Source organism: Phyllobates terribilis, unplaced genomic scaffold, assembly GCF_046119375.1.
Source record: "Phyllobates terribilis strain yellow unplaced genomic scaffold, ASM4611937v1 Scaffold_3__8_contigs__length_932513732, whole genome shotgun sequence".
In the NCBI taxonomy this organism is placed as follows: Eukaryota; Metazoa; Chordata; class Amphibia; order Anura; family Dendrobatidae; genus Phyllobates; species Phyllobates terribilis.
Window position 1 is genome coordinate 375,621,705 of NW_027362763.1, and position 25,288 is coordinate 375,646,992.

General features: G+C 41.9%; 1 protein-coding gene across 1 annotated transcript in view; it reads left to right on the forward strand.

Annotated features, from left to right (window-relative positions):
- LOC141258134 (elongin-A-like) overlaps nt 1-25,288 on the forward strand; it is an 82,121-nt gene that overhangs the window by 26,505 nt on the left and 30,328 nt on the right. The window lies entirely within an intron of this gene.

The window sequence follows — 25,288 nt, forward strand, 5'->3', positions numbered from 1 at the left end:
GCCTGTTTCAAGGGGCATTGCAGTTCCTCATAATTTTTGGAAAGCCTTCCATTCACTGCTTAGGCCAACAGTGTACAGGAGACCCAGTTGCTATAAATGGAAAAAACGGTTTATTTAAGGCCCTCTGACCTCCATGTCACTTCCAAGGGGCACTGGAGTACCTCGAAATTTTTGGTAGGCATTGCACTCACTACATGCCCTATAACTGTGTAGCCGAACCTCTCCTATTGGTACAGAAACATATCCTACTAGACATGTGTGGTTGACTGGCCTGATATTGATTTGAATGGTCCCTGTTCCTCCTGCTCTTTCTCCTTTGCCACCACCTCATCCATCATTCACCACCTGAAGCTTTGTTTTAACGGGAGTCATAGAACTGGGATAGTAGCAGGAAAACATCCAGCAATCCTCGGAGGAGGTAGGATATGCGCCAAAACGCTGACCACCTCAGGCCTAGCCTTTACTACATAAATGCGCTTGCATTCCAAGAAAACCAAGCAGATGCTAACTTCTATCATCATCATCATCATGCTCCTCACCTTGGCACTCTCAACTCCCCTGATGGAGAAGCCAGGGCCCACCGGAGGAGTCTGGTTCTCTGGTGAGCTCGTCCAATGCAGCCCTAAAGCAGACCAGGCTAAGAAAAGTGTGGGGGAATTTCCAAGGAGAAATGGGGGCGGCTGGGGACTGTGTGTGGGCACCCGGGCCCCGGGGCGGCTCGGGACCGAGTATGGATACCAGGCCGCCGACGCAGCCATGACGTGGTAGCAAGATTCCGCCTCCACATGCCTATAAGGCCCAATTTCAAGTGCAAGCAAGCAGTATGTTATTGCAGCCTGGGGGTGGGTGGGTGGCAGGCTGCATACTTGCGCTTGCATTGCAAGGAATGGGGGAGGTACAATTGAACACTGCCCTGGGACAAGGACATGCACGGGGATAGTTGCAAGTCTGCATCTTCTGATGCGGCAAGGATCACTTCTGATGGGCACACTTTTAGGCAGTGACCTGGGAGTCAGAGATGCTTCCAGGGGTCTTCCCCATGCTGTTCCCATGTCTTTTCAGCACTGTATGCATGTGTCACACAGCACATGGCCATATATGGTTGTAAAATGTTAAAATTACATTTCCCGGTGAATGCATTTGTCACGGTTGAAAGCAATACAAAAGTGCAAAAAATGCATAAAAAATGCTACTTGTGAACATAGCCCAAGGTGTGAAGGAGTATTTTTTTTGGGGGGTTATTTATTTTACCTTATACACAAGTCTTTACCCTGGAAAGGAAGTTCCTTAACATATTTCACAGGAAAGCACTTTCAGTTTAGTTTTTGAACGTTTTATTGTGAGCCCTTAAAAGTGGCTTAATACCTCTGACCACGTTGTTGACAGCAGTGACCTGGGGATCATAAATGCTTCCTGGGGCGATGCCCATGCTGTCCCCATGTCTTTTGAGCACTGTCACTATCGTTTTGGGCACTTTTTAGGCTTTCTACAGACTGCCGGGGGTGCCGCCGCAAAAATGTTCGTGTCTCCCATAGACTAACATTGGGCTCGTTGCTCGCGTCGAGCACCCGAGTATCATGGCGATCTCGGCCCGAGCTTCGAGCATTTTAGTGCTCGCTCAACACTAGTGGTCATTCATTCCCTTCAGGAGACATGGGAAGGAAGAAAAGACCAAAATCTGTTTGTCCATTCCCAAGGCCAAAATAAGGGGATGAAAGCGTCTAAATCCACGGTCGCCAACTGGATCAAGAAAGCAATTACTGAGGCTTACCCGATCCAGAACCTTCCACCTCCAGAGAAACTCACTGCTCTTGTAGAGTTAGCTCTATCTGTCTCCTGGGCTGAGAGAGCCAGCGTCTCCATCAAGCAGATTTGCAGAGCTGCTACCTGGTCCTCTGTCCATACGTTTTCCAGACCTTACAGATTAGATCTAATGTCCATTAGAGATTTAGCCTTTGGAAGGAAGGTCCTTCAGGCTATTGTCCCTCCCTAAATAACTCTTGGGTATACCTCCGGTGTGCTGTCGTGGGGGGTTATTAGAGAAAATAGAAACCGAATTACTGGTAAGACTAATTCTAATAACCCAACACGACAGCACGGGTAATTCCCTCCCTTTTGCTTTTTATTTCTTACATTATTATATCAGTGAGAAAATATAACTTGAAGCATTCATACTCTTGTGGTCCTTTTTATAATAGCACTGGAGGGATGATGTGGGAGGGGCTATTTAACCTCTTTTGTGTTTTACTGTCCCTATTAGGGTGGGGTTACATCCTCTGATATGCTGTCGTCCTGGGTTATTTGAAACCAAATTACCGGAAAGTCTAATTCTATTTTTCTAATGATCTGTTTAAGTATGTAATGTAATACAGGGACTGTTAGGCAAGGTGTTTATGCAGACCCAACTGCTGCTGGTTCTGGAGGCACTTGGAACCTGACAGGTTCCCTTTAAGTAGCAATAGCTTTTTTGCAAGCCATCCAAAACTGATTCATTTATTTAGGAAGACAAAACAGATGTGCTGTTTTGAATGTGAAGAAAAATGTCTTCAACTAGGAGTGAAAAAATTCTCTTTTTTGGGGGATGGGGCGGGGGGGGGTTCTATTCACAAAATGATTAAGAAATTACAAAGGCTTAAGTTGCACAAGTGATCAAGTTGTCCAAAAATTATACCTTATTTTTAGGGAGCAAGACTACACAAGTGGTTTTCTAAGTGAAAAAGCGAAGCCTTTTCACAAATTGGCCCTATTTTAGGAGCTTTTTCTTGTCTGTACACCCTCAATAGTACATTTTTGTAAGGTGCCTAGGGCAGTAGCCATGGGTGAACTGCTGCTTCTCCACAACCTGGCACCCTACAAACAGTGTCCCAGTCTATATGTGGTGTGCTGTGAAGTTTGCTTTGCACTCACTTATAGGCTGAAGGCCTGCACTGCATCTACATCCTTGGTTCCTAGATCATCCGCACACACATCAGTGGACACCTGGTTCACTTTAACAAGTTCAACTTTATTGGGCAGTTCAAGTATATTCGTCTTTAACATGGGATATCAGGCTCAGCACCCTCCAGTTCTTGTTCCATCATCACAGAGCATTTCAAGCATTTGCTTACTTTCAGCTCGGACTATCCCTACCCTTGATCCTTCTGTCGGCCCCAGGTAATTCCCATCCTTCACCACAGCACTCCCCAGATCCATTTAGTCTCCCTCATGCAGTTTACCGTTCGGTTTCCTCTGTATGGAAGGAATTAAGGCACACTCCTCGGTGCCTAGTTTGGGCCATAAGCCCTGGATGTTACAGGAGGGTCCGCAGGAAATTTGGTATCACCTCGTACTGTCAGAACGATATTTACTCCACGTGCCTCCAGCCTACTGCAACTTGAACTGCAACTTGACATGAACCCCCAACACTCACGTCCCTCTTTTATCCATTTATTACCTTAAATAAATAAATTAAATAAATAAATAATCCGAAGTGGTTCACCGTAAATCCATTCCATGTCCCATGACGATCCCAAACTCCGATATATCCGGAAGCTGTGCTGAGCGGTGATATGAGAAATGTTCCTGCTCACTACAGCCGCCGGAACTCAGTGAGAGTATCATGAGAACCTGGCTGCTTTGACGAGCGGTGACATCATTAAGGTTGCCGCAGGTCAGATCCGGCAGTTCTCACAGTAACCTCTGTGTGAGCTGGCCATTGCTCAACTTTGTTAACCTTCATGATGTCACCGCTCGTCAAAGCAGCCAGGTTCTCAAAATATGTAGGCTTCTGTGCAGTTTTATCCATAACTTAAATGTAGTAAAATCTCCAATCTGAGACTGCCAACTCTTATTAAATAAAAAAAGGCAGCCCCAGATTGGTGGTAGGTTCTCTTTACGTTTGCTTTCATATTACAGCCTGGAAGAAATATATCACCATAAGTGAATTTGTAAGTGCAGAGCTTCAGTAGACTTGCATGTGATGCGCCCCCTGGGCCGTGGGGTACCCAGTGCCGGGCTGGTAGATGCTGGGGGTTGTAGTCACTGTGGCGGTGACCCGGTCCGTGACCCAGGGTGGTCAATCCAAGGGGAATTTATATGTATAGGTTTTATTAAAGAGTCTGACTACACCACCTGTGGAATGCGGCCTTAAGGGGCCGCCGCTGCAGAACAGTCCTCTGAAGCTGGTGGTATTGCAGCAAGGATGTTATGACTCCCCACAGGAAAAGTTAGCTTCAGGGCAGAGTGTGGATGATGGTGGTTGTGCGGGGTGTCAGTAATAACCACAGAGTCAGTATAGTGCAGTCTCAGGGTCTTTACTGATGACAATTAGACAAGCCTGGACTGGAGTACTGGCTAGAAGGAAGAGTCCGGTCAGCCTGGAAGCAAACAGAGTCCTCCTTGCCAGATGGAGTTGTAGGCCTACCCTTCTCACTATACTCTTTGGCTTTACTGCTTGTAGCTGTGTTGTAGCCCACGTCCCTGAGTGTGACGTTCTGTGCTCACCCGTATGGCTGGTAGCCCGGGCCTTGTGCATGCGTCGCTCCTCCGTGGCGGTGCTGGTCCCTCTGTGCTGCTGAGCCTCCGGGCGTCTGATGGGGCCAGGAGACCTTCAATCTCCTGCCCTACGGTATCTGCTGCTTTGCCTTCAGTGCCCCACAGCCTCGGACTCCGGTGTCCGGTCCTCTGTGTTTCTCTAGCTAGGACGAGCTACCTCAGCTCCAGTCCCTAGCTCTTGTCTCCTCGATGTCCTAAACTCAACTCCCTGACACTAAGACTAACTAACCCCGCCTCCAGATCCCAGTTACCAAGGGGAGGGGACTCCCCTTGCTGGTCTGGAGCCAGGAAAGTGTTGCATGTGTAGTGTACCTTACTAAAAGGACCCCTGTTTGCTTCCAGGCATGGCAGTACCTCTTTTGAAGGAGGCAATCGGACCCTCTGGGGTGCCACACATGCACCATTTTTTTTTTTTCTCCATGACTTTCTACTTAAAAGGGTTGTCCACTACTCTGACCACCCCTTCTCAACCCTCATTTTCGCCGCTTTTAAAATAACACTTATACTTCACTCCGGTGCTGGCACTGTTCCAGCAGTGTTGGCACTGTCTCTCCCGGCGATCACATAACAGAGAACCGTCAAGCGAAGATGTCAGGCGAAGACTCTCTTTGCCTTTGGACAAATCGCTTACATCCGGTGGAAGTGAGCGCTGCTGCTTTCTCTCATCTTCTGAATGTAAGTGATTTGTTCAAAGAACGCAGCTGGTGATTGGCCACAGGTTTCGCATGACGGTTCTCTGTTATGTGATCGCTGAGAGAGACAGCGCCAGCATCGGAGGTTAGTGTAAGTGATATTTTAAAAGGGGAAAATGTGAGGATTGAGAAGGGTTTGTCTGAGTAACAGACAACCTCTTTAATATTCTATTATGCAATCGTCATATGAAGTTGTGAGTGTACCTGTTGTGTGCAGGATTGCGTAGTTGGTGTTTGGGTATGTGTACACGTTTTAGGATTTGTAGCAGATTGTTGACAGGAAAACATTGCGTGAAATATGCATGTTTTTCCTTGCATTTTTTTGTGTTTTTGCTTGCGCTTTTTTTACCCATCCATTCCTTTTGTTGGTTCTGTAAAATGCTATATTTTTTGTGCAGCAAAAGCTCAACATGTGAACAAGCCCTTTTGTTTTCAAAGTTGTTTTTTTTTAGGTATACATCTGTTGTAAAAATCAGTCATGTCCACAATTTGCTCCTAAAGTCTAGGGGAGTCCAAAATGTTCCTTTTTGGCCCATATAAAGTAGTATGAATAAAGTTCTGTATTAGTTGGGGGCACTGTTGGGAGACTTTGCATTGTGGCCTACAAGCTTTAACACTGGTCAGTGTGTCAGTTTTTACCGTCCGTGTATCTCCAGTGATTTTTCTCATATGCTTAAATAATGGGAAAACTACAAAAAAACGTGGAAATGTGAATAGTCCCTTAGCTTAGAATGGATATTTGTTATATTGGTGAAAAACATGGATAGAACACGTATGTGAAAAACAAAGGTGTGAATGAGGTCTAATGTTGATAAATATGTTGATCATTGCAAACCTGGATAACAAACAGATCAAAAATATGGGCTTCTAAATGAGGCTTTAGGCTGTCCAAAGCCAGATAAATTTTGTGCTCCTAACGAGTGATGGTTTTAGTTTCTCCTGTTATATGCTATATCTATTTGTATAACTTGCTGCTGGGATGGAAACTTGGCCTAGCATAGTACATGCCTGGCTAAGGGTAATTTTACATGCTGCAATCACAACATAAATCAATTATATATGCATTACTGAATGTCAAGCCATCAAGTAAGTGTAATTTGGTTTATTCTAACATGAATCAATTGCCATATACCTCTGAGCCCATTATTTTCCACACAACACCTATTTATTTTTTTCCTTTCTTGCCTTCCAAAAGCCATAACTTTATCTTTCTGACACGGGTGCGAGCTGTAAAATCCTGAGCTTGCTCCACACATATAGTGCACACATCCACTGTTCTGTGGATGTCGCCAAGTGGTTACAATCTTCCCTCGATGTCACGTTCTGAAAATAAATGGACAGCAATTTATATATGAGAACTCAAGCTCTGCCAAGCCCCATAATGGCTTCCTTGGTAGTAATCCGCATGATCAAATGTGGGTAACATGCAAATTAAATCCATATGTTTTGACCATTCACTTAACTTATAAAACCAGATGGGTTAATATCAAATTAAAAGCGGTATAATCATTATAGGAGAGATCATTATTTGGTTATTAGGATTATTAAATAAAATGGTAGTTGTCTGCTTATTTCTATTACTAATAATAATCTTTTATTCTGTGATTATCCTATTCGTTAAGAGTCCTTATAACCCCTTCATGACCGGAGCATTTTCCGTTCTTGCGTTTTGGTTTTTTGCTCCCCTTGTTCCCAGAGCCATAGCCTTTTTATTTTTTTGTCAATATGGCCATGTGAGGGCTTATTTTTTGTTGTACTTTTAAACGCCATTACTAGTTTTACCATATCGTGAACTGGAAAACGGGAAAAAAATTCCAAGTGCGGTGAAATTGCAAAAAAAATGCAATTCCACAGTTGTTTTTGTTTCTTTTTCCTTCCACATTCACTGAATGCTAAAACTGACCTGCCATTATTATTCTCCATGTCATTATAAGTTCGTAGACACCAAACATGTATAGGTTCTTTTTTTATTTAAGTGGTGAAAAAAAATGCCAAAGTTTGCTTAAAACAAACAAACAAAAAAAACCCGCCATTTTCCGAGACCTGTAGCGTCTCCACTTATTGGGATCTGGGGCCGGGTGAGGGCTTATTTTTTGCATGCCAGGCTGACTTTTTTATTTATACCATTTTGGGGTAGATCCGATGTTTTGATAATCTGTTATTGCATTTTATTGCAATGTTGCGGCGACCAAAAAAACGTAATTCTGGCGTTTGGAATTTTTTTCTCGTTACGCCATTTGCCAATTGGATTTACTTATTTTTCTTTATATTGATAGACCGGGCGATTCTCAACGCGGAGATGCCAAATATGTGTATGTGGGGTTTATTTTTATTTTATTTTGAATGGGCCAAAAGGGGGGTGATTTTAAACTTTTTTTTATATTTTTTAAAACATTTTTTTTACACTTTTTGCTTGCTTCTATAGTCTCCTGCTCATCACCTCTATGTAGCAGAAATGCTCCTGTGCTATGAGCGCCGACCACTAGGTGGAGCTCATAACAATCTTTACATGACAACCACTGGGGTCTGCTGCAGACCCAGGGTTGTCATGCCCACTCATCAGTGACCCGCGATCGGGGTCACCGATGGATGGGGTCACAGATGGGCGGGGTAAGTGACGCGCTTCCGGTACAGCGCTGTTAAATGTCGCTGTCAGAGATTGACAATGGCATTTAACTAGTTAACAGCTGCGGGTGGATCGCAATTCCACCTGCTGCTGTTGCGGGCAAATGTCAGCTGTTAGCTGTGCTCTGTTCAGTGCGGACTCCGCGCCGGAGCCCCCGCTGAACTGGCCTTTCTGACGTGGTGCGTACTATTACTGACCACGTCTGAAAGGGGTTCATGTTGCGCCACCTAGACTTAATGCTTCCTATTTGTAGGTGCATAGTACTTCTTCTATAGATGTCTCGAAAAATAAATAAATAAATAAAAAAAAAATATATATATATATATATATATATATATATATATATATATATATATATATATATATATATATATATATATATATATATATATATATATATATATATATATATATATATATATATATATATATATATATATATATATATATATACCGCTCAACAAAAAAATAAGGGAAACCCTTATATTCTGTTTAACTTCAAGTGACTCAAACTTCTGTGAAATCAAACTGTCCACTTAGGAAGCAACACTGATTGACAATCAATTTCACATGCTGTTGTGCAAATTGGAAATTATTGGCAATTATCAAGACACCCTCAATACAGGAGTGGTTCTGCAGGTGGGGACCACAGACCAAATCTCAGTACCAATGCTTTCTGGCTGATGTTTTGGTCACTTTTGAATGTTGGTTGTGCTTTCACACTCGTGGTAGCATGAGACGGACTCTACAACCCACAGAAGTTGCTCAGGTAGTGGAGCTCATCCAGGATGGCACATCAATGCGAGCTGTGGCAAGAAGGTTTGCTGTGTCTGTCAGCGTAGTGTCCAGAGGCTGGATGCGCTACCAGGAAACAGGCCAGTACACCAGGAGACGTGGAGGAGGCAGTAGGAGGGCAACAACCCAGCAGCAGGACTGCCTTTGTGCAAGGAGTAGCAGGAGGAGCACTGCCAGAGCCCTGCAAAATGACCTCCAGCAGGCCACAAATGTGCATGTGGCTGCACAAACGGTTAGAAACCGACTCCATGAGGGTGGTTTGAGGGCCCGACGTCCATAGATGGGGGTTGTGCTCACAGCCCAACACCGTGCAGGACGCTTGGCATTTGCCACAGAACACCAGGATTGGCAAAGTCGCCACTGGTGCCCTGTGCTCTTCACAGATGAAAGCAGGTTCACACTAAGCACATGTGACAGACGTGACAGAGTCTGGAGACGCCGTGGAGAGCGACCTGCTGCCTGCAACATCCTTCAGCATGACTGGTTTGGCAGTGGGTCAGTAATGGTGTGGGGTGGCATTTCTTTGGAGGGCCGCACAGCCCTCTATGTGCTCGCCAGAGGTAGCCTGACTGCCATTGGGTACCGAGATGAGATCCTCAGATCCCTTGTGAGACCATATGCTGGTGCGGTTGGCCCTGGGTTCCTCCTAATGCAGGACAATGCCAGACCTCATGTGGCTGGAGTGTGTCAGCAGTTCCTGCAATATGAAGGCATTGAAGCTATGGACTGGCCCGCCCATTCCCCAGACCGGAATCCAATTGAGCTCATCTGGGACATCATGTCTCGCTCCATCCACCAACGTCACGTTGCACCACAGACTGTCCAGGAGTTGGCGGACGCTTTAGTCCATGTCTGGGAGGAGATCCCACAGGAGACCATCCGCAACCTCATCAGGAGCATGCCCAGGCATTGTAGGGAGGTCATACAGGCACGTGGAGGCCACACACAATACTGTGCCTCATTTTGACTTGTTTTAAGGACATTACATCAAAGTGGGATCAGCCTGTAGTGTGTTTTCCACTTTAATTTTGGGGGTGACTCCAAATCCAGGCCTCCATTGGCTAATAAATTTGATTTCCATTGATGATTTTTGTGTGATTTTGTTGTCAGCACATTCAACTTTGTACAGAGCAAAGTATTCAATGAGAATATTTCATTCATTCAGATCTAGGATGTGTTATTTCAGTGTTCCCTTTATTTTTTTGAGCAGTCTGTATATGTATGTAATATATATTAATATACATACAGTACAGACCAAAAGTTTGGACACACCTCATTTAAAATTTTTCTGTATTTTCATGACTATGAAAATTGTACATTCACACTGAAGGCATCAAAACTATGAATTAACACATGTGGAATTATATACTTAACAAAAAAGTGTTTGCTTTGATGACTGCTTTGCACACTCTTGGCATTCTCTTGATGAGCTTCAAGAGGTAGTCACCGGAAATGGTTTTCACTTCACAGGTGTGCCCTGTCAGGTTTAATAAGTGGGATTTCTTGCCTTATAAATGGGGTTGGGACCATCAGTTGTGTTGTGCAGAAGTCTGGTGGATACACAGCTGATAGTCCTACTGAATAGACTGTTAGCTGCTTTTTTCTTGCCATAATACAAATTCTAAGTAAAGAAAAACAAGTGGCCATCATTACTTTAAGAAATGAAGGTCAGTCAGTGCGAAAACTTGGGAAAACTTTGAAAGTGTCCCCAAGTGCAGTTGCAAAAACCATCAAGCACTACAAAGAAACTGGCTCACATGAGGACCGCCCCAGGAAAGGAAGACCAAGAGTCACCTCTGCTTCTGAGGATAAGTTTATCCAAGTCACCAGCCTCAGAAATCACAGGTTAACAGCAGCTCAGATTAGAGACCAGGTCAATGCCACACAGAGTTCTAGCAGCAGACACATCTCTTCAACAACTGTTAAGAGGAGACTTTGTGCAGCAGGCCTTCATGGTAAAATAGCAGCTAGGAAACCACTGCTAAGGACAGGCAACAAGCAGAAGAGACTTGTTTGGGCTAAAGAACACAATGAATGGACATTAGACCAGTGGAAATCTGTGCTTTGGTCTGATGAGTCTAAATTTGAGATCTTTGGTTCCAACCACCGTGTCTTTGTGTGACGCAGAAAAGGTGAACTGATGGACTCTACATGTCTGGTTTCCACCGTGAAGCAAGGAGGAGGAGATGTGATGGTGTGGGGGTGCTTTGCTGGTGACACTGTTGGGGATTTATTCAAAATTGAAGGCATACTGAACCAGCGTGGCTACCACAGCATCTTGCAGCGGAATGCTATTCCTTCCAGTTTGCGTTTAGTTGGACCATCATTTATTTTTCAACAGGACAATGACCCCAAACACACCTCCAGGCTGTGTAAGGGCTATTTGACCAAGAAGGAGAGTGATGGGGGGGGCTACACTGGATGACCTGGCCTCCAGTCACCAGACCTGAACCCAATTGAGATGGTTTGGGGTGAGCTGGACCGCAGAGTGAAGGCAAAAGGGCCAACAAGTGCTAAGCATCTCTGGGAACTCCTTCAAGATTGTTGTAAGACCATTTCCGGTGACTACCTCTTGAAGCTCATCAAGAGAATGCCAAGAGTGTGCAAAGCAGTCATCAAAGCAAAAGGTGGCTACTTTGAAGAACCTAGAATATAAGACATATTTTCAGTTGTTTCACACTTTTTTGTTAAGTATATAATTCCACATGTGTTAATTCATAGTTTTGATGCCTTCAGTGTGAATGTACAATTTTCATAGTCATGAAAATACAGAAAAATCTTTACATGAGAAGGTGTGTCCAAACTTTTGGTTTGTACTGTATATATAATATATTAATCCCAGAAATGGCATTCTGTACATATCAAGGTACTCAATTGAATCCGTATCGGGTGAGTGTACTTGATCAGACTCCATAAATAACAATTGAAAATCCGGAGAACACATGGAGTATTAATGACTAGTATAAAACAATATCCCCCATGATGAAGCAGCAGATTTTCTGAGCGAAACGCGTATAGGGTTCCTTTTGGGGGATCTTTCCTGTGCTGGCCGTATCCTGATATTACTTTCCAATTACTCTGGTATGTTCTGAGTCCCACTGTCTGATTTTAATGGTTCATATGCATAGCATGGGTATTCAGTAAGTCTAATGAGTGGCTAAGGATAGTCCACTACTCTACTATGTAATTTAAGTACATTTTGCCTTGCATATGTTCATACTGGACACTATTCGTGTGAGTTATGGAAATTTCAGCTAAGCACATTTCATTGTGTTGCCTCTTGTATTTATGTGCACAGTACATGTTTTCTGTAACTTTTAGTGATTTAATAAAATGTTTTATACGAGCCTATATTATATAATTTTCCTTGAATACCATTGCTCACACTACTTATCCCTATTTTTTTCTTATTACTATTTTTTCGATTTCCCCATCCTCCTTCCATACTACCTTAACTTGTATTTTATTATTGTATTCCCTTTTCCTAACTTTATCATCCTCAGCATAAGTATCCCACTTGCTTTTTCTGCATGATGTGTATATACAGGTGCATCTCACTAAATTAGAATATCATCAAAAATTAAATTTATTTCAGTTCTTCAATACAAAAAGTGAAACTCATATATTACATAGAGTCATTACAAACAGAGTGATCTATTTCAAGTGTTTATTTCTTTTAATGTTGATGATTATGGCTTACAGCCAATGAAAACACACAAAACTCATTATCTCAGTAAATTAGAATACTTTATAACAGCTTGAAAAATGTTTTTAAAATCCGAAATGTTGGCCTACTGTATGTTCAGTAAATGCACTCAATACTTGGTCGGGCTCCTTTTGCATCAGTTACTGCATCAATGTGGCGTGGCATGTAGGCGATCAGCCTTTTGCACTGCTGAGGTGTTATGGAAGCCCAGGTTGCTTTGATATCAGTCTTCAGCTCGTCTGCATTGTTGAGTCTGGTGTCTCTCATCTTCCTCTTCACAATACCCCATAGATTCTCTATGGGGTTAAGGCCAGGCGAGTTTGCTGGCCAATCAAGCACAGGGATACTGTTGTTTTTAATCCAGGTATTGGTGCTTTTGGCAGTGTGGATAGGTGCCAAGTCCTGCTGGAGAATGAAATTTCCATCTCCAAAAAGGCAGAGAGAAGCATGAAGTGCTCTAAAATTTCCTGGTAGATGGCTGCGCTGAATTTGGTCTTGATAAAACACAGTGGACCTACACCAGCTGATGACATGGCCTCCCAAACCATCAATGATTGTGGAAACTTCACACTAGACCTTAAGCAGCTTGGATTGTGTGCCTCTCCACTCTTCTTCCAGACTCTGGGACCTTGATTTCCAAATGAAATCCAAATTTTACTTTGTATTTACTTAGTGTCAATGACTGCCTTCTGGACATCTGTCAAATCAGCAGTCTTCCCCATGATTGTGGAGCCTACTGAAACAGACTAAGGGACCTTTTTAAACTTTTAGGCTTTGCAGGTGTTTTTTGTTAATTATTCAAATTTTCTGAGATAATGACTTTTGTGTTTTCATTGGCTATAAGCCATAATCATCAACATTAACAGAAATAAACACTTCAAATAGATCTGTTTTTAATGACTCTATACAATATGTGAGTTTCACTTTTTGTATTGAACTGAAATAAATTAACTTTTTGATGATATTCTAACTTAGTGAGATGCACCTGTGTTTTGATGCAATTTGCTCAATCCCTAGTATGTTAATGACTCAAATTTCCCTGATGATTATTGTATTCTTCAACCTTGCTGTTGGTTGTTGTGTTTTTTGTACTGGAGTATATTTTTAATTTTATTTGTAGATCTATGTTCATGCATCACCTGTTACTCGATACAGCACAGTCATTTTATACATATTTTTCACTTTACCTTTAGCGATGTTCTGAGAGAGGTTAGGTTTCCACCTGTCCCGGGTTTATCGATTTCTGTCCGGATACCAAGCACTGTGTTGAAATACTGTATTCTATTGATATAAATACAAGCATTTGTTTGAAATCTTCTGTTCACTCCACTGGAGTAAGATTTCTGGCGTAGGGAATGTCACAGCCTGTTATGGTTTAAGAGAACAGTAGCATCACCCATTTTGGTGGAGTTGAGAGAAACTGGTGTGAAAACGTCAAAATTCACAAAATGTAAGCGCAGCTACAAGTTGCGCCTACATTTTGTGACACTTGAAAGCTTTTACAACAGAATTCTGGCGTGCAGTGGCGTACCGCCAATGGGGCCGGTGACGTGAGGGGGCCCCATAGCAGTCCTGGGCAGGACATACCGCCGCCGGTGCAGCTGCTCACTGCACGCGGCGGGCATGGAGCGATCCCTGCAGCTCTGCTGCTGACAGGAGGAAGAAAGTTGCCAGCAACTAGGAGGATGCTGCAGGAGAGCGTGCTGAGAGAAGGTGTGTTTTTTTTTTTTTTTAATTTTTTTTACTTAAAACGCTGGGGAGAGGAACAGGAGAATGAGGGGAGGTGGGGGCGAGCAATGATGGGGCTGATGGAGCTGGAGAGAGCAATGATGGGGCATAGTGGTGCTGGGGAGAGCAATGATGGGGATGGTGGGGCTGGGGAGAGCAATGGTGGGGATGGTGGGACTGGGGAGAGCAATTATGGGGATGGTGGCAATGGTGGGGCTGGGGAGAGCAATGGTGGGGCTGGGGAAAGCAATGATGGGGATGGTGGGACTGGGGCAAGCAATGATGGGGATGGTGGCAATGGGGAGAGCAATGATGGGGGTGCTAGGAGAGAGCAATGATAGGGGTGCTAGGAGAGAGCAATGATGGGGGTGCTGGGAGAGAGCAATTATGGGGGTTTCACTTTGCTTGTACTGCAAAGCCTTGTATATTTTCCATGTGCATATAGCCTTACAGTAAATTGGGGAGAGTCACAGAGACTGAATATATTATTGGGCGGCAGAGATTATAGTTAATGGGGGGCACAGTGCTGCTGATCCCTTTTGTATTTTGATTACTAAGTGGCTAATAGTATATTAATGGTGGAGTACATATCTGTATTCAGGGGCGCAGTGTAGGGGAGACACAAGTGTATATATACAATATATGTGACCTTGTTATTTTTAGGGCTGTACTGATCATCGTGACAAGACGAGTCGTGGCTGGGAGATGTCGACATGAAGGTCTGACCAGATGGAGAAGAAGCAGCAGAAACTGACTCTGATCAGATGAGACGTTAGCGGTAAGTACCTGAATGAAAATATTATTCTGGATCTGCACTGTGTGACTTGGAGTGATAATGTTATCTGTAAAATCCCTTAGGCTGCATTCTCACATTTGTGTGAAATGTCCGTGTGCTGCCAGAATTTTTTATCGCATGGTCCACGGACTCGTAGAGTTTTATAGATACATAACACATCCATAAAAATCACGGATCTGAGAATGAGATCTGTGAGGGTCAGAGACTGTCCTGTTCTGATCTGATTTTGAGGATCAGAATAGGACATGCTCAATGCATCTGTAAAAGTGGGCAGCACACCGACACTGCACACAGATGCAGGAATGTAGCCGTATTATGTATAGCATATTCAGTATATAGTGTACTCACTTATTATGTATAGCGCCGTCCTTAGTTATATAGTTTCACCTTTTTTTATGTAGAACACCCTCCCTTATTATGTATCATCCTCTCTAGCTCTAAGGGGTCACAGTTGGGGGATCATACTGTGTTGGGGTCACCATACTTTGCCCTGGGAGTTGAGGTGGGGTACAGTAGGGACATTATACTGTGCATGTGGAGGAATTCACCATGGGGGTATCATACTGTGTTTGGGGGACACTTTTGTTGGCATCACACTTTATGGGGCAATGAAAGAGGGATCTAGAACTACAGCAGGGGAAAAATTACTATGTAACGGATGGAAAGTTGAGAGATCTGCTCCTGTGTGACCACGACAATTATTTACATTTTTTTTTTGGGGGGGGGGGCCCAATTAGAACTCCTGCTATGGGGCCCCATGATTCCTATGTATGCCCCTGCTGGCATGACAGCTGTGATGAATCATTCCCATAGTCTTTTACTGCAGCTTTCTCTCTTAAAACAGCCTGAAAAAGCTCTCAGAAATGCTCAAACGAATGAACATCCGCATCTCAATGTAAAAACTACTTGCTATTCATATGTCAAGTTTTTTTTTTAAAAGGTTTCCTAAGACTCCAAAAGCTTGAAGTGATCTGACTATGCATTTTTGCTCTCAGATGTTGCCCAGGCCACTTTTAAAGTGTTTTGCCAGTGTATTTGCTTCAAAACCCACTAGTGGGTCCTTTTCTCAGGTCAATGGAGTTAAACAAAAAATCCACCTCCACAAAAATTGGAAAACACTAATAAAACCCTGCCAGTGGCTAAAAATGTCAAAAAAGCACCTGGGGGAACCCCCCCCCCCTACACACACACACACCCAAAACCCAAATAAAGTTTTTGGAAAAACACCAGTGTTTCTTGAAGTGTTTTCTGCTTGGAAAAGTCGATAGGTTCACATGCTAGTAAAAGATGTAGTATGCACATACCCTTAAGCAGACAACTAAGCATGGGGCCATTATTATAGAGACCTCTGCTTTCTGTGTCCATCACAGGCTCCAGTAACCTGTCAGGATGAGAAGTAAAGCACCTGTACGACAATGACTACACTTGCTGGTGTCTATCACCGCCTGTACGTTCCTTGGCTGAAACTGTCTTCGTGACCGGAGACTGAATAACTTACAATATTTCAAACCTGCAGAAGAAAAGAGGGCGCGTGGTAAAGGAGAAGATGACATCTGTTACTTTTCAATTTCGTAGCTTCAGATTCAGGTTTGTGAGGTCAGCCTGTTTTTACCCATGTAGCTAATGGCATTTGCATTGCCCATTTATAGCTCCCAGTAAGCTGAGATGTCTATAGCCTCAGGCATTCCCATACATAGCTACTGAGCTCACTGCCCACTCAGCCATTCCAAGCTTCCTAGAGAACAAGAGGCCCTTCCCGTACATGGCTGTCCACCTTTTACCTATTAGATCAGATGAGGCATTTTTTCCATTTTTTTTTTTTGTCACTTTTTTCAAATTATTCACCAAAAGTTAATCTGTGAAAACCATAAACTAAAAATAACAAAAATCAATGAAGTGTAGAAGTTTCAGCACATTATTATAGCCCAGTTATAAACTGCCTGTTAGGCCACGTTCACACGTTCTGTATTTTATATCCTTATTTCTAAGCCATAACCAGGAGTGGGTTATAAATACAGAAGTGGTGACATGTTTCTATTATACTTTTTCTCTGATTGTTTTTGGCTTAAAGATACTGATGTAAAATACTGAACGTGTGAACGTGGTCTTATACTGTGTCAGGGCGTCAGTAGCGAGGAACAAATAGGACATTACTCAAATCTATAAGTTTTAGGTAATATGTGTTCATGGGAATGAGTGTCTATTTGTTGTAGCGTGTGGTTATTTTTTACTCTTTAGCTTACAGTTTGTATATGACATTCTGTTATCAGATGGTGATTTTATGTTTTAAAGTGCTACATGTGCAATAAAAAAAGCCAACAAGGTCCTTCCATGAATATCTCTTGATAAAGGAAAAGTGTTACATTTGACTGAGAAGCTTTTGTGTAATTTAATAGTGAAATGAAAAACTTTAGTCCACGTTTACTTTTCTGTCGTAAGAAGTGGGGCTATACATAGGAGTATGTGATAAAAAAAATAACAGGATGGTTTAAGGAAGCACTCCCATCAAAACTTTTATTCTATTAATATATTTTTTTCCATTAGGTTTATGACATCACATGATTAAAAACTGATTAGCTGAATCCTTCTATTCTCTATGTAGAAACAGGAGGACAATTTCCCTGTATGAGTCCTGGGAGGGGTTGAAGAGGGGAATGAAAAATTCAGGGACAAGATACTTCCTGTTTCTACCTAGAGCAGAGAAAAGAGAAGAATTAACTGGGTAGAAAGGCAAAATGAGCAATTGTAAGTACACAGTGCTATATAATATCATGATTGCAATATATTAAGTGGACAAAAACTTTAATGGGAGGAGTGCTTCTTTAATTAAGTAGAGAAGTTCTCTAACTTGCTATGTTTTAAGAGGTTAGAAAAAGCCTGGGAGAGGCATAGCTGTGGATATAGTGTTTTTATACTGTGCAGATGTGTTTGCCACTGTCCCATATAGACATATAATGGGTATATTTAAGGGATTAGCCATTACAAGTTACCATGCTTTTTCAAATCCTTCTGTGATGTGAGCTGCTCTTTTGGTCACATGAACATCTCCACAGATTCCCAGCGAGAGATTAGGAGTTAGTGTATTTACATACCGTAGTGTGTGAGCAAGCTCCTTTCACTAAAATCTAGCAGTGTAAAAAGGCTGCTGATCACCCGATAAACAAGCAAAACGCATGTTCTTCTGGTGAATGATCTTTTTTACTGCACAAAAGATCATTGTTCTTGGCAGCACATTGTCCTGTGTAATCACGACTTGTGCTGATAGAACAATGCAACCTATTCACACTGAGCAATCTATTACTGATCGTTCAGTGCGCATCATAAAGAGTGGTCTGCCTGTCTAAACAGGCTATTAAACGACCGCTGAACAGTAAATATTTACTGATCAGTGGTCATTTAGTGCTGCAAATTGGTTGTTGTTGCCCATCTTTACACGCTAACGTGTAAAAACGCTAGTGTTTGGGCACACATTAGTAAATGAGATTCACTGGATAAATGGAAAATTCTATACCTGTGCACAAATGATCTACAGGCATCATATGTTCTAGGGGGAGTAAAACTCAGAGTTAGGCCAGTTTCACGTGTCCCAATATCTCCGGTACCGGAAAAAAAACCAGTACCGGAGATATCTGTGCCCCGTGTGGCATCCGTGTGTGACACATGTGCCGCATCTGGATCACGCAGATGGGCACCTGGGAATCAACGCTAAAGGTAGCGCTGTTCCCAGGCGCCTGTGCTGAACGCTCCCCTCATCATAGTTCCCTGCCGGCGCTGTTATCAGCACCAGCAGGGACATTGATGAGGGTAGTAGTAGTGTACTCTGTGTCCCCACCTGTAAAATTACGAATAAAATAATAAAATCCTTATACTCTCCTCTCCTAGGTGTCCCCCGCTGTCATCCATGTGACCGCTGCTGCGAGGAGTCGGGGAGAATGAGCGGCTCAGGAACGGTGACCTGTCACTCACGGAGCGCAGCTCTGGAGCGATTCATTCTTCCTGGATTCTCTGGCGTTCCAGAGAATGTCGGAAGAAGTCTTAGAGGCGTTATGAGGAAAACTTCACGAGACTCTGGTCCAGCGTCCAGGTCGATTGTGGCTTGACTGGAGGACCATGAATTCTTACCTTAAGGTGTCTACGGTGCAGCTTTTGATTAACCAAGGCTGGCACGACGTCATTTGTACATTGTGCTCATTTCTAGTTGAGACCTAAGGATTTATTTTTTTGCTTATTCATTCATAGTCATAGCAGCCATAATTTTCTCATTTTTACCTTTTTATGTAAGCCTCGCTACTGTATATGACCTCTTCCTTTTTTTTGTGTCTGTAAGGCCATATGTGATTTCAGAGCCAGCAATGCTGATTCAAGTATAGAAAATTCCCTCATACTTCTTAGTGTAGGCTGTGGCTCATAGCTTTAACTGCTGCCTACATTGATACAGGTTGTAGGTTCCATTCCCGGGGAGACCATATCTCAAATTTAAAAATAATGGTTTACTTACTGGAAAACCTATACAGATATACTGGCGCTCCCACCCCTAGGTACACACAGCTGCAGCAAGCTATCTGCTACAACTTGCTAAAAGCCAGAAAAAAATGTAATGTAAAAAGGCAAACTGTACTAAAATGCACCTAAAATAAAATGGCACAATACTCTTGCAATGAATCCTGCATGTATAATGTAGGTAGATAAGCAGATAAATATCCTACCTAAATCTGACTGACTGATCAGCTGGTAAAAGTACTCAAATATACTGGTAATCCTGTATTCCAGTGAATGGAAAAATAGAAATAATCATTCACTAGTTTTCTGTCAATTTTTCTAGACCTAATAGAGTACAATTCCTCAAACAGGAGTTACAGAGCGATGAAGATGCCGGAGGGAAGACATCGCACGGAGAGTGAGTGGAAGTTGGGAGACAGCCCTGACCTGCCGGGACAATGGGACTGCCCCCTCAAATCGGGATAGTCCTGCTGGATCCGGAACCGTTGGGAGCTGTGCCTTTCGTTATTAAGAGGGCAAAAAGGCCATCATTTTGTAAAACAATAGATCAGTATTATAAGGGTCACGGGTGTGTTAAAGATTTTGCTTTGTGATCTAGGCGCTTCAAGTTGTGCCTGTAATATGAGTCTGCAACAAGAAAAAGGAAGCTATGACTTAGTGCACACAGAATGTTTAATGAGAATATCTTTATCTAATGTGTAAATGGCATATGGAAGCTCTCAACGCTGGTCTACATGAACACTTTCCTGCAATTAACCTTGTTGTATGCAGTTTAACAATGTATGCTGAAATGCTATCTATAGACCTCCCTCCTCCTCCATACCCGATTCCTGACTGGCAAGCTTGGAGACCATCTGACACTTGTTCTTTTGCATTTCCCCACTGAATTGCACTTATAGTGACTGATAAGACAGTGAATGAACACGCTGTAATCTCGCAGCTGCCAACATTTTACAATAATCTTCAGAGATCTATAAGTGCTGAGCTGGTAAATTTGTCTGGGAACAAACAATGCTGCTGATGTAATCCATGAGCGGTGCTACTCCATATAATATTGTAATACACAAGAAGTATGTGCGATATATGGGTAAACTTCAAGATTTGGTTAAAAAAAAAAAAAAGTTAAGATGCATTTACGCTACCCGATTATTAGGAAAGCTCTTTACTCATTTATTGTGCAGTATAGACAGGTTGCCGATGAACAAACTAACACCTGTTCGATGGGGGATTGATCTTCTAGGAAAGTCAAAAAAGCATTTCTTGGCAGCACATCGCCCGGTATAAATAAGACATGTGCTGCCAATAAAATTGACACAGAACATTGTATTGCTGATCGTTCTTTGCACATAATAAGCACAGTTGGCCTAAACAGTCTCTTAAACGACCGACACAATATATTGTTTCGTCATTAACATGTCTTTCGTTCCTGTGATTTCCAAAATTCAAAGATTTTTCCATCTTAGTGTTCCAATTTCAATATTAAGGAGTGTATATAAAAAAGCTATTCCTCCATGCTTTTTATTGTTTGTCATTTACCATTATCTTTAAATAGTAAATACACTTTTTTATATTTCATTCTATAAATGTACAAGAGAAGATAAGAAACTTTGTAATGTGTCTTATTAGAGAAAACGCCTTTCCCGAATTATCAATCACCTTTTAACTTGTGCACTCTCAAAAATTGCTCCGGTCTGTCTACAATTGAGAGCAGGATACAAGTCATATAATGACCAGAAATTTTGTCTGAAAAACAAAAATTGTGGAACAGCACTTCATGTCTTGAAGCTAAAAGCAGATGCACAAGTTTGGGTGCGAGAATATATCTGCATAAACCACCTACAACATAGTCCAAACTAAAGACAAACCTAAGAAGTTGTATTGAAGTTCATAAGATGTGTAGTTTGGGCTGTAATTCAACATTTTTCAAGACGAAAGGGAGATTGTTTCTTTAGGCTGAGACAGAATGCGATTTAAAGTAGTGGACATTCCCTTTAACTTTTATGGCAGCACTTTAGAGGAAGATTACTGCGCTGTGCGCTATCGACCCCTGTGGTTTCGGGCAGTGAACGGAGACCAATAAAGTTGGTCTCTGCTCTCCCTTTAGATTCCACAGATTCCACCAACTTTTTTGACAACTCCAAGATCGTGCCTCTAAAAAAATTTAAATTCGTCCTACAGAAATAAGTCCACATACAGTCATATTGATGGGAAAAAAATGACAAGTTTTAGTACTTAAAATGCGAAAAAAAAAGAAAAAAAAGTGGTACTTTAAAACTGCCTGATGATATTAATACTGAGACTTAGATACAGATATAGCAGTGCCTGATGCTTTAACACGAGCTTTGCAACTTTATGCTTCCGATGATTATTGACAAAAGAGATCTTTTCGCTCCTTTCTATTTTTTATCGGTAGACTTTCCTACTATGCACAGCTTAGGCTTTATCTGACCGCTATACCATTGCATTACTTTTCTGTTTGTTGCAATAAGGATTGTGAATGTTGTAAAGTCATGAATATAGGAATGAGCTATAGAAACTTCATCTCCTGTATGTCTGTCTGAGCACAGGATGGTGTCATAGTTTTTACTAACACTTGTCCCCACACTAAATTTGCCTCTTTAATATAATGGATGTTGCCCTTTCAAATCACTTTTTCCCACATTGAGTTGTCATTTGTTATTGACCATGCGGTTTGTCAGCCCTTTGTTATTAAGTGTTTTTGCTGAGCTCTACACTAATGGCTATTGACTAAATGTCACGGTTACAATAGAGACCTTCAACTCTGCAAGCTCTGTGTTTTTTTTTTTTTTTAACCATCTTTATTTAATGGGATCATATCTGTCCCATGAATTTCCACATTCATCTGTACGTAGCCTTATACTACAACCCCTGGCAAAAATTATGGAATCACCAGGCTCGGAGGATGTTAATTCAGTTGTTGAAAAAAAGCAGATCACAGACATGGCACAAAACTAATGTCATTTCAAATGGCAACTTTAGGGCTTTAAGAAACACTAAAAGAAAGCAAGATAAAAAATGTGGTACTCAGTAAGGGTCATTTTTTTTCAGACCAAGCAGAGGGAAAAAATTATTGAATCGCTCAATTCTGAGAAAAAAATTATGAAATCATGAAAAACAAACACACGAAAGAACACTCCAATACATCACTAGTATTTTGTTGCACCACCTCTGGCTTTAATAACAGCTTGTAGTCTCTGAGGCATGGACTTAGTGAGTGACAAACAGTACTCTTCATCAATCTGGCTCCAACTTTCTCTGATTGCTGTTGCCAGATCAGCTTTGCAGGTTGGAGCCTCGTCATGGACCATTTTCTTCAACTTCCACCAAAGATTTTCAATTGGATTGAGATCCGGACTATTTGCAGGCCATGACATTGACCTTATGTGTCTTCTTTCAAGGAATGTTTTCGCAGTTTTTGCTCTATGGCAGGATGCATTATCATCTTGAAAAATGTCATCATCCCCAAACATCCTTTCAATTGATGGGACAAGAAAACTGTCCAAAATATCAATGTTAACTTAGGCATTTATTGAAGATGGAATGACAGCCATCTCCCCATTGCCTTTACCTGACATGCAGACCCATACCATCAATAACTGTGGAAAATTGCATGTTCTCTTCATGTAGTCATCTTTATAAATCTCATTGGAACTGCACCAAACAAAAGTTCCAGCATCGTCACCTTGCCCAATGCAGATTTGCGATTCATCACTGAATATGACTTTCATCCAGTCATCCACAGTCCACGATTGCTTTTCCTTAGCCCATTGTAACCTTGTTTTTGTCTGTTTAGGTGTTAATGATGGCTTATGTTTTGCTTTTCTGTATGTAAATCCCATTTCCTTTAGGCGGTTTCTTACAGTTCGGTCACAGACATTGACTCCAGTTTCCTCCCATTTGTTCCTCATTTGTTTTGCTGTGCATTTCCCGTTTTGGAGACATATTGCTTTAAGTTTCCGGTCTTAACGCTTTGATGTCTTCCTTGGTCTACCAGTATGTTTGCCTTTAACAACCTTCCCATCTTGTTTGTATTTGGTCCAGATTTTAGACACAGCTGACTGTGAAGAACCAACATTTTTTGCAACATTGCGTGATGATTTACCTTCTTTTAAGAGTTTGATAATCCTCTCTTTTGTTTCTATTGACATCTCTCGTGTTGGAGCCATTATTCATGTCAGTCCACTTGGTGCAACAGCTCTCCAAGGTGTGATCACTCCTTTTTAGATGCAGACTAATGAGCAGATATGTCAGGAAAACTTGGTCAGACCTTGCAGCCCTCTGGTGCCCCCTTATCCTACTGGTCAAACACGGTATTGACCGAGGATAAGCAACAGGGCGCAGCTGCTCTAATTTATGTCGACTATTGTGGCACGTGATGTGACAGGACATATATATACCACTAGTTCCTTCCAGGAACATATATATACCTCAATCCAGCCACCTGCAAACCACTATCACATAAATACACAGTATGCTGCCACCACGGATCTCTTAACAGGTGGATCGGGTACCCGTTAGGTAATGTGAAATTAGTGGGTGAGGAACGTGTTTGCTCGACATAGGACAAGAAGAACGAAGCTGGTAAATAATAATAATTTACTCCCAAAAGTTGGCAGTGTTTTCAAAAGATATACAAGATATTATAAAGGAGACAATTTACATATATGCATAAAACAGTTACTTATCCCTTTTATTTTAATAATAGCAAAACCAGCTCCACGAGGTGATGGTCTCAGATTCTGTGGGGGGGACGGCTCCCCGGAAATTAGGTGTGATTCCTCCACGCAGCGAGGAGTGCTTGCGTCTGACGTCCCTGGGTTGGAATGAATCAAAGATGGACGTTCTGGTTTTTAGTAAAGAGGCAAAACACTAGGATACACCCCTGTTGTTTATCTCACACGGGGGCTCAGTTTTGTGAGCCCACCCAGCTGCACAAGACATAAAAATCCTTAATCTTCCATATCTTGGTATGGGGGGGGGGCCCACATCCAAGATGGATACATCATGTTTGCCGTCACCAATATTCACGGAGATTGATATCAAATATGATATTTCTATGACGTTCAGAAACTCGGAACCCATTTCCTAGGTTTCTGGTGGTTTCCCAGTTATGAAAGATACACCATCATAACTGGAAAAAGGTGAGCATCCCAAAAATGTGGTCCACGTGTTTGTGACAGTCATGTGCCTTATTAAACTCGACATTAAAAGTTTGTTACACAATAGGGCTTTGGAGGGGAAATCCAGTGTAGACCAGTATGCTTGCTTTTGACTGAGGTTTTATGGCGGTTATAAAAATTCCTTGTTTGGGAGAAGCAAGAGTAGATTTCTATGGAGGTCCCTTCCGAGTGAACATGGGGTGGAGATTTAAGACATCTCTAGCTGTCCTTTCAACATTTTTAAAACTAGGACAAAAAATACATTTTGCCTGACCAGTTCTAATTTGATGCAGGTGTTAGTTTTGGAAATGAAAATTTACAGGGTGATTCCATAATTTTTTGCTCAGAATTGAGTGATTCCATAATTTTTTCCCTCTGCTTGGTCTGAAAAAAATTACCCTTACTGAGTACCACATTTTTTATCTTGATTTCTTTTAGTGTTTCTTAAAGCCCTAAACTTGCCATTTGAAATGGCTTTAGTTTTGTGCCATGTCTGTGATCTGCTTTTTTTTCAACAACATTAAACAACTGAATGAACATCCTCCGAGCCCGGTGATTCCATAATTTTTGCCAGGGGTTGTAGATTGCTACCCAAAACCTCAATTTTTATTTTTAATCTTTTATTTTTTTTGTTTTATGGTTCCTTTTTTGAGTGTTATGTCTTTTGTATCCACTTCTTTATCTGTGAATAAAATATCAAAAATCCATATATACTTTTTAATCTTGGTGTGC